The sequence below is a fragment of the Strix uralensis genome, chromosome 9, assembly GCF_047716275.1.
Source record: "Strix uralensis isolate ZFMK-TIS-50842 chromosome 9, bStrUra1, whole genome shotgun sequence".
Lineage (NCBI taxonomy): Eukaryota > Metazoa > Chordata > Aves > Strigiformes > Strigidae > Strix > Strix uralensis.
Window position 1 is genome coordinate 1361416 of NC_133980.1, and position 14900 is coordinate 1376315.

General features: G+C 42.7%; 1 protein-coding gene across 1 annotated transcript in view; it reads left to right on the forward strand.

Annotated features, from left to right (window-relative positions):
• Positions 1–241: 241 nt before the first annotated feature.
• The window catches only part of ARHGEF26 (Rho guanine nucleotide exchange factor 26), an 81595-nt gene continuing 66936 nt past the window's right edge, over positions 242–14900 (forward strand). Inside the window, exon 1 of the mRNA XM_074878369.1 lies at positions 242–326. The gene's annotated coding sequence lies outside the window, so the exon portion shown is untranslated. The remainder of the gene's footprint in view (positions 327–14900) is intronic.

Sequence of the window (14900 nt, forward strand, 5' to 3'; positions counted from 1 at the left end):
TTACAAATGAGATTTTGTCGCTGTGACTGAGATTTCCTCAAATACCCATATGATCTTAATGCAAAAAACCCATAACCCAATAGAAAGGGAATGTGTAACTTTCTAAACCGCTTGCAAGGTTTTTGTTTGCAGCCAGATTATCACACAATGCTTACACAATTGAGAGTTAAGTGTTTTTAATAATTTCCTTTTGCTGATGATGTAATCTCCTCTTCTGCTTTTATAGTGAGTCCTTGCGACTGAAACCCAAGTGCTGGGAGTTCGTGTCCTCACAGAAGTCCCACAGCAGAACTGTGCTTCAGGAGAGCAGGTCCTGGGCACACAGGGTAATGTTGAATTCCTGACATAGTTCCATTGAGCTGTTGCAGAGGATGAAGGAGCTAGAACAAAGTGAAACATTTCTTCCCTAGTTAGCATGTGAGGGGATGTTTGTTTATACTCTGTCCTTTGATCAAATTTTGAAAAACAGAGCAGTAGATTAATTTCAAATAAAAAAGGAGGAATGTTCCAGGTAAAGTCAATTCTTACTCCTGAGTTACTGTTTTAAGTGATGATAATAAACAACCTTCTGTTCTGATGTTTTTGGCAATGTCACAGAGCCAAAATATCCGCAACGTGTATTTTCCTTGAAGTTTATGAACATCTGATGCCTTGGGTACGTATGAAGAAAATAAGTTCACTGTGTCCATATTGCAATATCTAACTTTCTTTCCAAGGTCATTTTTCCGAGTATGTTTTTCAAAAGATTGTATGTGCAAATGGCTTTGGCACTAGCATTAGCAGTTTTAAAATTTGTTTTCACAAACCTCCACAAAAATATGGCAACAGAGATAAAAACGCCAGGCAGAGGCAGAAGGAATAGGAATGATCCCTGTGATTGAATAAGGCTGAACTTTACTTCAGTCTGTCCGGCCTCTCACAGTTACGTTCCCATCCCCGTGAGATCAGAGCTCCTCGCAGTCAGTAGGTATTTGTCTGCACAGGCGACTGAGATACACAGAGTTACTCATTTACAGAGGCAAGGTTCAGAGCTAGACAGGAAACAACAGAGTGGAGACTGCAGGTTCCTTATGGAGAAATGGCAGGTTCCAGAGTTAAACTGCACAAAGCCTCATAATTCCTGGGCAGAGCAGTGAGAAGAGACCTTAACGGTGTCAGATAGATCTTCACAGGATGTGTGTGGGGAGGGGGAAGTTGTGTTCTTTTTTTTTCTTTTTTTTTTTTTTTAAAAAAAGGGGGGTTGTAGGAGAGTAAATATGCAGCTGTTCTCTCTACCTTTTCTAATTGTCCTTTCCAGACAGTAGGTCAGAATGATACACGTTCAGGAAAGGTCTCCCATTAATCTGAAAGAACTGGATCTGGCCTTGGCCTCTAATTTCATTACAAGTAATGGATGTCTTAAAAAATGTAGGTGCTTGAAGGCTTTAAAAAAAAAAAAAAATCACATTTTTGAATTGCAAAAGGCACAAAATCATTTGGATCACCTGTATTCAAAGACCCCGAGGGTTTTATCCCATGATGGCTGTGTGTCCTGGTTTCGGCTTTGGCAATACGAGAATGAGAACCAAAGGCAGCTGAAATGAAAACAGTTTCAGAATCATGTTAGAGTTTAACATGAACAGACTCCAAGTCAATACCACAGAGTTTTTCTGGCATTTGGGGGAAAGGGGGTGAGGGAACAGAAGAGAGAGTTGATTTCCAGTCTTCAAATTCTTGCTAGGGAGTAAAAAACTTTCAATTAAGAAACAAGTTCATACTGCTCTTGTGAAGCCTTTTCTAAGGTTTTTTAGGTTTTGCTAGTAATGCAGAACAAATTTTCTTTTGTACCTCATTCTGTCTCCTTCAGTCTGTCTGTCCACCCAGAATGCCCCAGGCTTCTGTATTTGGCCGTGGCAACAGTTTTGCCTCTCAATCCTATGGGCCGTGTACCCACGTCTGCATCCTTCTTGCAATGTTTCTTTTACACCTGCAGACGCTTCTTTCTCCTTACACATCTTCAGAATCTGACTAATCCTTTGCCAGTGTTCAAAGATCATCAGAGGAACTGACAAAGGGATCATTGTTCCCTTTTTTTAATCTCCACCTGAATATGACTTAACTGCTTTCAGCTAAAAATTCTGCAAGAGGTGAGGAGGTAATAGGTTCAAGAAGTGCCACTGAGTTCAGAAGCTTTACAGAAATAATTAGTGCTGGAAATTGCAAATTCTAATTTAGCCTCCTTTAATGTGCTAATAGCTAGGCTGTGCCCCGCCCCCCCGTACTTTGCCCGGGGCAGAAGGTGGAGTTCAGCTCTTCTGTCCTGAGTGGGCAGAGAGCAGGAACCTGCCATGTCTGCCGTAACCTGCTCCTCCCCGCCGGAGCCAACGCCGCTCCGCCGTCACCCCACTCTGCCCTGCGAGCGTCAGTACTGGCACAGGGCGTGTGTGTCTTGGCCTCGGGTCCCAGTAGTGTTTGAGGGGTGAAATAATGATGACAGAGCAAAACCAAACTGTATTCAGTGCCTGGTTTATTGTTCAAGGCGAGTAAGGAACCCCAGGTCAGACTGAGTACTTTTGTCTCACCTCTGGTTATCGCTGAGCGTGACTTTAGTATGGTAGGAGGATAAATGGGGAAGAAGCCTGGGTTCGATTGGCATTTGAAATACAAATGCAACTGCAGACTTGTAAAAAGTATCTTTCAAAAAATCCACACAACTTTATGCTAAAGCGTCATAGAAAAATTTACTTGATGTAATATTCACTTGTGCCTTAAAAATACAGTAATATTTTGGAGTCCTAAAAATCTCAAAGCTATCTCTAATTGCTTTGTCAAACAAAGTTAGTGTCAAAATGACAGGGATTAATGCTGCCAGGAGCCCTGTAAGTTACAGGGGCAGCGTTGGAGGCAGGGGCTGCCGCGGTGGGCACAGTGCCGTGTACCTGACACGCTTACAGGCGCCCTTCCACGGCCAGGCAGAGTTACGGTGGGCGCTGGTGGACCTCTGCCACCACGGGCTGGTTTTCACACAGCAGGACTTGCTGTTCTCCAGCTTCATCTTGCATCACTCTTTTTAAGTCACTCGGCTGCCTGTATTGGCGAGCGGTGGTTTGGGGGAAAATGAGATATTAACGGTATATTCCTGTGGGCTGCTGTGCGGCTGCCCTGCGCAGCTGTGCCGGAGGAGTGTGCAGCTCGCTGGGAGGAGACACTGGTCTGGGACCAAGGCAAGGCTTGACAGGGTGTGAAAGTAAGATTTAGCTGAGTAAGTGAGAAGAAAGAACCAGAGGTTTTCCAGGTACTTTCTTAAGCAACAAATGCATTACCTAAGGTCCTGAAGTGGGATGTGTAGACAGTTTAAGTCCTGTTGTAGCCTTTACATGTCCTTAGAGTCCCTGGTCTAGCAGAGGCAGTTACCTGCCTCAACACTTACTGTGCCTGACACTGAAATGGAACCTAGAAACCCATGCCCAATACCAGCAGGGAAATGAATTAAAACTTCGTAATGCTTACACCAAGCCTGTTCTATACGTGGGCTGTACAGGAACGCTGGCCTGCAAGAGCTGGCTGTGGCTTCACAGCTGTTTAAGTCACAATCACAAGATGAAATCAATGCTGTACCTACAGCTGCAGAAATTCCAGAAATTCCTGCTCCCGGTTGCCTGCAATGCAAATCAGGGTGTGAGCCCAGGAGAACCAGTGCTAATGCTAATCTCTCTCTCTGCTTCCTTCTAAAATGAGTGCTTGCTTTTCTTTAAAGAAGATGTGGTTTACCCTAAATTTATCAGAAGAGGCCAGGTAACTGGCTGATATAAACTGGCATAGCTCCACGGATGTCAACAAGCATTTAATTTCTGGGGTAATTTCTGCATTACTTGACAGGAGGGACTGCTACTTTATGATGGGCAGTGGGGCACATGGGTACTGAAGCATACACAGTAAGACATATCGTTTCCTAGTGCTTAAACTACAATATTGTATTTTAACAAGTTTGCATTGTCTTAATCATTGAATCCAGTCTTCTGGAACTCACGCTTAATGACCTTCTGAATATGTGTTAGCTACCTGGAATTAAAACTTCTCTGTTTTTCAAAGGTACTGTTGTTTGCGCCTTTCCAAAATTCTGGCAAAATGTATGTGCCAGTAAACTCTACAGTCAGGGACTTGTCACAGTGCTTTTAGATCTCCAGATGTTTTGCTTATTTTCAAGTCCACCACATACACTGTAGTTTAATCCAGGAATAAACAGTTTTGGTTTTTTTCATCTGTCATCTCTTTATCCCTAGCTCTTGGTGAATAACTAGGGGATTTATGAGGCGCAGATGCAGCCCTCGGCTCTGGTGACAAGATTATATATAGTGTGGTGCAAAAACTAGAACCCTGGCTGCAAATGCCATGCAGTTGTTACAGTCATGTGCCATTTTTCTGAAGCAGTCTGTAATACAAACTCCTCTTGGATTTCTAGCACATCACTGGGCTTACAAATATTTCTGAGGTTAAAAATAAGATGAACAGCTCTGTCTAGTGGCAATTTCAATAACTACATCAGAAGGTCATTATTTCGAACAGAATTCAGCCCATATGTGTTGAATCAAGTGAGTTTAAAAATAGCTGGTTGGCTTGCTTTTACACATGGCAACTGCTCCAAGTACTTCTGGAGAGACACGGGATAAACATGTGAGGCCATATTCTGCCATGAGTTTTCTGCTAGTTCTTTTAAGAGATTTGCTGCCTTTATTTAATTTTCACCAAAAGCAATAAAAATCCCTGACACTTTGCCGTTCCTAAAGCTGTGGTTGTAATCTGCAAGGCCCTGCACTTTCCCTCCCCACTAAAGTATTCAGTGCTGGATGTTCAGAATCCATCTCACGCTCTCAAGCCTGTCGTACTGCACTGGAAGCCTCGCAGGACCAGATGTCATTTGGGTTTGGGTTTTGTGCAAGTTCCGTGATACCTCCCTATGTAGTTCTTAACAAAACTACATAACTGGGTGAATTATTCTGGACCCTGCCAGAAACTGAGGGTGGGGGATCCCCCACTTGACCAGTTTAAGCCTGGGAAGGTCCTGTTTCAGACCATTGCTGACCAACTCCCCGTTTTGGGCTGTCTGTGTGCTCCCCTGATGCGGAAAGCATAAATCATTTTTAGTAAGGTTAAAGCAGCATTCCTGCATTCTCTGTGTGCCACAGGTCAGGAGCTGAGGTGTCTCCGCTGCTGGGATGGGAGGTGCTGCCCGGTGGGTGGGAGCAGCCACAGGACCCGCCGGTGGCATCTTCACCCCATCCCTTCTTCTCCCAGCCCAGCCACCGGCTCAGGGCAACTGGCACCCAGGGGGTGCAGGAGTGTGATGGGAACAGGGCTGCCTTCAGCTGCCTGTGGATACGGGGGTGAAAAACCCCAGTTAAATTATCTCTGGGCTGTTTGTTTTATACAGTGAGTAGTACACGTATCTAATGATACTGTGTGTCCTTCACCATAGCCCTGTGGAGAGAAGAAAATTCTAAAACACTGTAAAAATTCTAAATCATATTTTCTCCAAAATGCCACAAAAAGGTGGTTTTTTTCCCCTGAAATACCAAAATCATTTATAAAAAGTTCAAAGAATTTCATTTAACCTCATGATTTTGGTACCATAAAATGCATTGTATGATGTATGAAATGGGACCAAAACCATACAAATCAGCTGGTGGCTATTCTGTTAACAATTTGGGGTTTTCTGTCTCAAAGGATGCTTCTGTAAATTTGTAGCAGCCTAGTGAGACACACCCATAGATACTGCTGCTTGTCATCTGTGCTAGATCACTGTTCTGTTTAAGAATATGGGTCCTGTGCGGAAAAAAAAGGCAAAGTGCAAGCTAGTTCAGGTGAGCCTTTGAGAGACATTTGAAACTGCCAGAGAACTAAGGTCATACCTGTGGGCGACTTCAAATGGCAAGAAAAGCAAAAATTCTTTTTCTATAGCATGCTTATTGAATATTTACAGGTTTTCTGTAGTGTGCAAAGCCGTTCTACAGTGCTCATTTAGATTGTTCCTGTGTCTCAATTTTCTATAGATTTTGACTGTGTCTCAGTTTTCACGGTATTACATTGTAATAAAACACTTTCAGAGCTCTGCAAGCTTTAGATAAAAGATATTTTCATTAATAAATTCTTACATACAAGTTAGGAAAACAATGAGCTTGTACAGAAAGATCAGTCATTGAATGGCTCATCTCTGTTAATAAGTTAAATGTGAGAGGTGATCTTTTTTCTTCTTCTTCTAGTGATTTATTCCTTCACATGGCTGAAATTATACTGGTATAAATGGACCTAGACAAACAGAATTTACTCCTCAGTTGAAGGTAATTCTACTGATACAAGCACTTTCACGCCATTAGGTTGCAGAAATTTTCCCTGACCTTTCACTGCGTGAAATATTCCAACACAGTCAAAGCAGAGAAACCTTTGAGAACTGCATGGGAAAAGCAGCCTCTTCTACTTCGTGCCTCTGGATTTCTGTGTGGAGGGTTTTATCTGAGGTGTTACTGTGTGTGGTCATCTTGTCTGGTGACCTGTTAATAACGAGGCTAATTCCATCACGGTTAGATAATACCTCGGTGCCAGTCAGCGGCAAGGCAGGGTGATGGTGATAACCCTCTTCCCTTTGGAGTTTGCGCCTCAAGTTTTGTTCAGGGTGGCACAAAGGCAAGTGGCTGCTGTGCCACTCGATGGAAGATGAAAGGGGACAGCAAATGCTTACTTCATTTGCAGATGACCTGGATATCCCAAGTTTTTGGGTGCAAACACTATTAGCTTAAGTATCATGAGGTCCAGTTAAAGAAACATGCTGGACCCAGCAGCTGGCTAAAATCCATCTGAGCTCTAATAGATGGCTCGGACTGCAGCATTTAGCACTGCGTTAGGTGCTACCTCTGGAGTAGAGTGTATTGAGCAGATACTCCTTGCACTCCAGCCTTAGCAGTTCCCAGGTGCTAAGGTGTTATCTCCCGTCTGTAAAGTTATAGCAGCCTGACGCCCACCTACTGGGTCTTGCTTTTCCTGCTCTGTCATACCGAGTTGTGTGCTCATCAAGATGAGAGGTTTTGGAAACCTGGAGCCAGCCCACCTGCCCTCCTCCACACCCACCCACTCCTTCTTATCTGCTTTAACTGATTCTTAGAGAATGATTCAAAGCATACTTGTACTTCAGGTGTTGATGGTAAAAAAATACCTTTCTATCAAAAGGGAAAATGGGTGTGAAGGGAGAAGTTCGTGAAGTTGTTGGCATTATAATTGAGTTGTGTATTTGTGTTGTACATATGCATATGCATCTGTGCACAGTGCTGCCTAGAGCTGAGACTACAACTGTCTGTATTAATTGTGGTAAATCAAAATAAGTAAGCACAAAGAGAAGGCATAAAGCATTTCCGGGTAGAGTTTAGAGCTAAAGAGCAGATGCTGCATAGATTGCAAAACAAGTGGCACAATCCTTTTATATTTAAAACTCTGTTGAAACAAGGAGTCTGCTTTTTTCTAGGCAGGCAAGGCTTTATTTCTTAATCATGGCAAGCAGGTAGAGACAGAAATAAAGCTGTGACTAGCTGAGAGAGTCACGTGCAGCAGAACTTTAATGTGAAGTCTAAACTTGCACGTTTGTCTGACATCTCCAATGAAGCCAACAGAATTTTATAAAAGGAATGCATTCTTGTTAAATCTGTCTCCTCCCTTGCAACACCTCCACTCAGCAACATAGCCTGCAGCCTTGGCTCGCTTTTTTGCATAAGGAAAGACTGAAGATAAGGAGAAAGAAACGATAATAGAAACCTGCAGTTTGCAAAGTGCCCTGCCCAGAGAGAAGTCTGGACTTTGATTCGATTGCTGTCTCTGGCCTGTTTGCTTTATCCCAGTTCTCTGCAAGAGCTGTTCACTGTGTGCCCCAGCACTTCGAGTTCTTGCCTTTCTCTGTCATGTACCAGATTGAATCTGGCGAATTAGGTTTTTCAGTTATTTTTGCCCAACATTTTAAAGCTGCAAGTCCTGGATCATGACTCCTTTTTCTCATTCCCCCCTTGTGCTGGGCTTTCTTTCTTATATCTCCTTTTGTAAGTTCTGACTCATTTCACTCTCTTTGTGTGCTCTCATTTGGCATCTCCCGTGATGTCTGCCTGCCAACTCCTTGCAATCCCCATGTCGTCTTCTGCACTCAGTATGTTTCGTGGCCGCCTGCCAATTCTCAGACTTTAAACTTCAGTATTTCTAGGATCTGCTCTCTTGAGACTTTTTTTCTTTTTTTATTTCCTCTCCCTTTTTAATATTTCTAATCATTTCTCCTTTGGCCCTGCGTTGCACTCTGCCTAGGCACAAGGAAAATAAGGATGTTCTTTTGCAACCTGATTTGGAGCATATTGAATTCAGAAGGGTGGTATAGAGATTTATTTAAATATGCTCCTGGAGGCTTTATTCAAAGTGCAAGGGTCTCTCAGCTGCCTCTTTAACGAGCAAGATCTGTAGATAACCCAAAATTCAAAGTTTTAATGTGCTCCAGTGATTTATATATGCCAAATGCTTCCATTTGTTGACAAACTGGGGGAAGGCAAGAGATGACAGGCAGCATTATTCTGGCAGTTTTATTTTCTTCTTCCTATTTGCTGTAAAGGGCATCTCCCACAGTCGTGTACAACTGAATGAGAGAAGTTAGCTAATTTACAGGGGAAGAAGTTGTTCTGGCATTTTTTTCCATGCCAACAGTTTGAAAAGGACTGCAGATTTAAAACAAGTATGTCACTTAAAATGTTCACATCTGTACCTTTTCACTAATGGCTCTTCTATTCTCTTTACAAACACATTTCTAAGCCTTTCTTTAAGCTCACTGCTGTTTCAAAATTCTGTTCCTGTTCTTGTGGTTCCAGTTCGTATCAAGCGGCTGTTTTGTCTGCTATTCTATATAACAAAAAATGTGTATGTCAACAACATATAAAACAAACCTGCATATTTTAACGTCAAATGGTCGCAGTCACTCTCTCATACTCTTCTTTTCCTTTGTCTTTATTTTATCTCCATGGGAAACGGGCACAGAAAGAGATTAAGTCTGTGGATCTAGAAATACGTACGTGCTTGTAGAAGAACTTGCCAGTCTGTACGTGACGTGCTCCAATCTGCATGAGAAGTCTGTGTCAGACTTAGTAGCTGGATCAACGTTTGTTGCAGGCTTGGTTTTTAACCTGTAATAATAAGGCAGTAATTTCTCATGTTATATTTGCCAATAACATAATAACTGCGTACTGACATACACATATAGAGAGGGAAACTGTCATCTCACCCTTAGGCTAGAATATTGTTGTTACTCATTAATGTAGTTATACATTTGTATAAATAGGCCTTATGGACATTCATTAGTGAATGTTCTTTGCAAATTTAACCCCTTCTTTCTCCATGGAATAAGTCAGTCTTTGACTTCTGCAAAGTATTTGCATGACTAGAATAAACTTATGTGCTGGACTAAAAAATTCAGTGAGAAGCTTTAAGTCTTTCCACTCAGTTGAACTAAGATGTATTCACATACAATATAGATATATTTATAATCAGATCTTTCTGCCTGTGGGATTTTTGCATAATATTTTTGATCATATCCATCACTCATATCATGTAAGTCAGACAGTACTATTTTTTTACTTCATTAGGTATTTATAACCTCTTTTGTAGTAATGTTACCCTCCTCAAATTGCCTGGGTAAGGGTGTCTACATATAGATGTATACACATACATTTGTGTATGGATATATTTGAAAACACAAATTCCATTCTACAGGCATGGTTTCTGTGTAGGCAGAAGAATACAGTTGGCAGACACTGTTGCCAGAGTGGCCATTTTGGAGCGGGCAGGAGCAGTCTGGCTGTTAGCTGTCCCACGCTTGGTTCCGTCAGTAGCTAATGCACGCTGCATTTAAACAGCCCTTCAGCCACTCATCCTTCACACAGCAGCCAGTGTCCTTTGCTGAGCTGAAACCTGGCCAGTAGCTCAAGTTCCTGCTGGGCAAGTGCTGGCCCAGTCAGCTCTGCCCACAGCACAAGCCTGTGGTGCTGGCTGCGTAGCCGACTGCCCATGGCGGGTACCCTGACCTGTGTGACACGCCAGGCCCGCGGGTGCTGGGCCACAAGCCACGAGCCATGCTGGCTGAGTGGCACCCACCAGCCAACACCAGCCTGGGGCGTCATTTATCTTTGCCTTAGGGCTTATATAGACCAGAATTATAGTGATAAACTCTGCAGATTTCTCTGTTACACATTTTTGAGTATTCTCTTTATGATTTAGGGTTTTTATAAATAACCGTTTTCTATTTACTTCCATGAGTTGCAATTGACAGCAGTGGGACTCTTGTTAAAGTACGTTATGTTTCTTATTAATGCCAGATGTGTTCATCACAGCGAAAATACTGCCGTGAATACCAAAGGAATTATGCCTTAAGTGGAGTCTGAAATGTAAATCTCAGGGCACTGTTCTCCAGTGATTCATGTCAACTGTCTTTCATTTGTTTGCTCCTTAAATTCTTCTATTAAAGATACCCTAATCTGTAAACATAACTGTCACTTAATAGTGCTTATATTTAAAGCACTCTGCTAAGGATCATTGCTCTTTGCAGCAGCTCTAGTAAACGGAGCAAGCAGGAGGGTCCTAGAACCAAACACTGAGTTTTGCTGGAGGCAGAAATCTGAAGGGGCAGTAAATATTGTATGAGGGTTTGCCTGTGTACGTTCTCCAAGAAGAGTCAGTAACAGGGCACCAGAACACGCAGTGAGCAGTTGAGAATTGCCGCGGTACGCAAAGTGACAGTAAAGAGAGCGCTCCTCTGCGTCTGCTCGGAGGCAGGCGCTAACCCGAGAGTACCAAGCAGGAATGCAGGATGGAAGACTGCACTAGATAAGGACAGCGTGCAGTGGAGGCATCTCAGGAGTCAAAGGCAATGTGAGAGAAAACAGTGTCTGGAGCTCAGGGTCAGTTGATATGTTTGCAAATAATCCATGGGTTGCTTGTTGGATCTGTTTAAACTACTTTATCTCTTACAAACCGATTTTTTGCAAGCAGTTTGGTTGCTGGTGGCGTGAATGTTTGTAACTCTGTATCAGTCACTGTTCAAAGTATTGTTTGCATTTTTCTGCCTCAAATATATAGCATCAATTCTGCACTAATATGACTGGCAAGCTAACATGCATATATTACTCTGATATGTAAATGAAAACAGCTATTAATTAATGTCCAGTAGCAATTATCACACTGATGTCTTAGCTGCAGCTCTGTTTTGTGTGGGCAGAATTTAAATGGGATTGGGTCAGCGGTAATTTAGCCTGATTAAGAATGTGATTTTTGGACTCTTTGATGGACTCTTGTTGCTGAGCTTTATGCACATTTGAAAAGAACAGAGTCAGGGAACTTGTGTAGATGTAAATGAGAACAAAACTTAATCCATAACTGTTTTCTTTAAGCATCTGCTGCTTCTTTTATATGTGCAAGGGAAAGGGAAAGGTAAGGAAATATAAATGCACAATTGTGTGATCTGTGAATTAATTGCATTGATAGATTTACCACCTCACCCTATGGCGAGAAGTCAATAGAAATGTGTGCTGGGTAAGTTGCTATGTGGACAGATTTCACAATGCTGTGCGTTAATTTTTCAGGAGAGGATTTTCTCAAAAACTCAGATTGCTGCCTTACCCTTCAGGCAAGGATACAACGTTTGCCACTCACCTAATGAGAACAAGGTTAGGCTAATGATGACAATTTTAGGAAGTTCTAGACCTAATGCATGTTTTGCGTAACAGAAAAGAATAAAAGTTGTCTTCCTTTCATAAAAGCAATTGTGCAGATAATTTTGCACACAGCAGAATGCACCATACCCTGGCACTTTGCCTGTGTTGCCAAGTGGCATCAGATGCAGGTTTGCTGGGTGTTACTTTGAGGCCTTTTCCTTCCCTAGTGCCGACAGGGCCCTTCACAGCGTTCGGCAGGCGCAGCGGCCCTTGGGGGAAGCCTCTCTCTGGGAAAGCCGCGCAAGAGGGGACCTGTCGCCGCTCAGGCTCTCTCCTTCTGGGTTTGCATCAGACTATAGTGCTTGGGAGCTGTGAAGAATTAAAATGGGGATTATGCTTGTCTAACAAACTGGCAAAGAAAAGCAGTAGATTTCTCTCAGATTCTCTTGTGCCTTTAATCTTTTACTTTATCACCTGTCTCCAGGTGAGATCAGTCAGTTGTGGAAGAACCTCCATGAATTCAACTTCGGCACTTCTTGGAAGTAGATGAAAAGTGCTATTAGGAATGAGCCTTAAATTGCAAGGGAGGCTTGGAGAGAAAGGTTCATCCGTTTATAATCCAGTAGTTTAACCAGGATAGCTTTTTTTTCCTGAATTTTATCTCCTCAAGGACAGGGAAATATAGCTTTCTCTTCTTCATTTGCTTTTCACATTTCTACTGCTGCTAGGCTCTTTTTTTGGACTAAAATAAGTTGAACAAAGAGTGAATTTACTTCTGTTGCTACTAGGTGAAGCAATGGCTAAGGTTGAACAATGCCACACTTTTTCCACCTTCAAAGTTGTAGTCATACTACATTTTCAGCTGGAGGCTTGTAAAGGCTAGTTGGAAACAAGCTTATCAGTCTAGGAATGTAAGTCATGAACTTCTTTAGCTCTTTATCTAACATAAGAATTTGAATGCAGAAGAAACAAAGAATTAATAGGCCTTTGATTTTTATGTCACAGATGCTGTCTGTTGCTGTAGCATACTGCACAACGGATCCTTGGGCAGCCAGCTAACTGTAACCCTGTGATTTCTTTGTACATAAAAACTAAAGTGTAGTTGGGCATGGTCAGGCACTAATGAGTTGGGTGTTGACAAGGGATGGGTGCTGCTGGCTGGACACTGGGCGGGTGAGAGTGTCCTGGAGCAAAGGAGAGAATCTTTTCCCTTTTTCCTTTCTAGCAAGGAAAGGGCAGTGGTGAGACCATTCTCACTGGTGTGATTTTGGCAGTAGCTTCATAAGCCTTTCTGCACCTGCTGATTTTCCATGAGGTGAAGGAGATACCAGGTAGATTAGCCTGTGCTCAGCTCTTCCGCTCTCCGTCCACATGTTTACAGAGCCAGCCAGCTCCCTGCAGAGCAGGCGTGATGTATGCCTTGCCCACACCTCCCCAGTGAAAAGCACTGTCAGCACCTTGGCATGCAGACCTGTGAGCCATGGTCCACCAGCAGAAAGCAGATCAGAGGACATTCAGATCTTCATGATTCCTGGGAAAAAGTCGGGTATTCTAGTGCAGGTCCTGGATGGGGCTCAGAAGACTTGCTCTGAACACGACTTGGATTTGATGGGTACATGAACAGCACCTCTTGGAGGCTGGGGACAAGGGGCTGTGGCCCTGGGCCCACGGCGAGGCCCCTGTGGGGACACGCAACAGAGGAACCACGTGGCAGCCGCGCCGGGGAGGTGCTGGACCAGAACGATTCCTTCCACCGCTGATGGACCTCGTCACTCTGCCGAGGTCCTGCACCGCAGCTAGGCATGGCAGTGGGTAGATGAAGAAGCCTGACAGAAACTTTCTCACAAACCATGGAAATCAAAACAGAGGCCTTATTTATTAAAATGATTAAGTCATGTATTCATTTTCATTGACCGCGTTTTTGGTCTGTGAATACAGAATTTGGAACCGCCTGTTCTTCACTTGTTTTTCCACAGCTCGGACATTCGCACTCCAGTCATGTTTTGTTCCATCCCCATCCTTTTCCCTGCAAGAACACAGTGTCTGCTGAGCAGCAGCTTTATAAAAGAAATTAATCTCTAAGGCAGGACACTTGTGCTTTTTGTCTTACCTTTGATAGGTGTTGAAATGTACAAAATGATTTCCTGAGTTTTTTAAGAATCACAGCAACTATCCCTCCTTTATGTGTTACTATTTTTTTAAAAGGACTCCTTTACTAGTTTTACTCTTTATTAAGTGAACAGTCTTTAATAGTGTTTATCACAAATGCACATTTAAATCTATTCTGTTCCATTCTGGTTTTTCAGAACAGTCTTTTCACTTCTCTTTCTCCAAAGAAAACAAGAATGGACAAAATGTGAAGCAGTGTAAGTGAAATGATGGTGTACAGCCTGGTGGAGAAAGTGGATTATCTTTTTTTTTAATAAAAAAAAAAGTCTTGAAATCACTCTCTTAACGGATTCAGAAGTTGCCTGCTTCCTTGCTTGTTAATGTGGGTCTATTATAACTGCTAGCTCAGCTGTCTCTGTTTAGCTTTGTGAAGAGCTTTTCATACTGTATTTTTTAAATACAGAACTGAAACCATGCTGAGCTTTTCTTTTGCCCTGCCAAGAGCTTTTATGTGTGTGCAGTGGCTGCCTTCCATTTGCTATCTTGTTCTTTAGTCCTGGGCAAGGCTCTGTATGTTTTAGAAATAGGCAACCCTACCATCCTGGCATCACCTCTGGTTACTAGGAACTTCTGGAAGGAGCAACCCGTTTTTGGCTTCATTATTTGCCTGTCCTCCCTTTGCATAAGTGAGAGAAATATCTGTTCCCTTTGGGAGGGGTAGAGACAATGGAAAATTGTACCCTTCTTGGTAAAGAGACCTCAGACTCTTTGTCAGTGACAAGTCAACTGTGAATATCTGTATTTCCCCAAACAAACATACTGTACATATATGCTGATAGTCTACTAAATATCCTTAACCTCAGCTGCTCAATCCAGCAGGTTTGGAAGTATGCAAGGCATGCAGAGTACTCTTCTGGCAGGTACTAGCTGTGATGGGTTGAGAAAAATAATCTGTGACAGAGTGATTTCTAAGCTATTTTTTTAAGAAAGGTACATGTGAGTATATGAATACATACAGGTACAAGACTAATGAAAATAAACATGCTGAAAGAAGAAGAGAACTTGCTTATCTTTAACTTGCTAAGCAACATG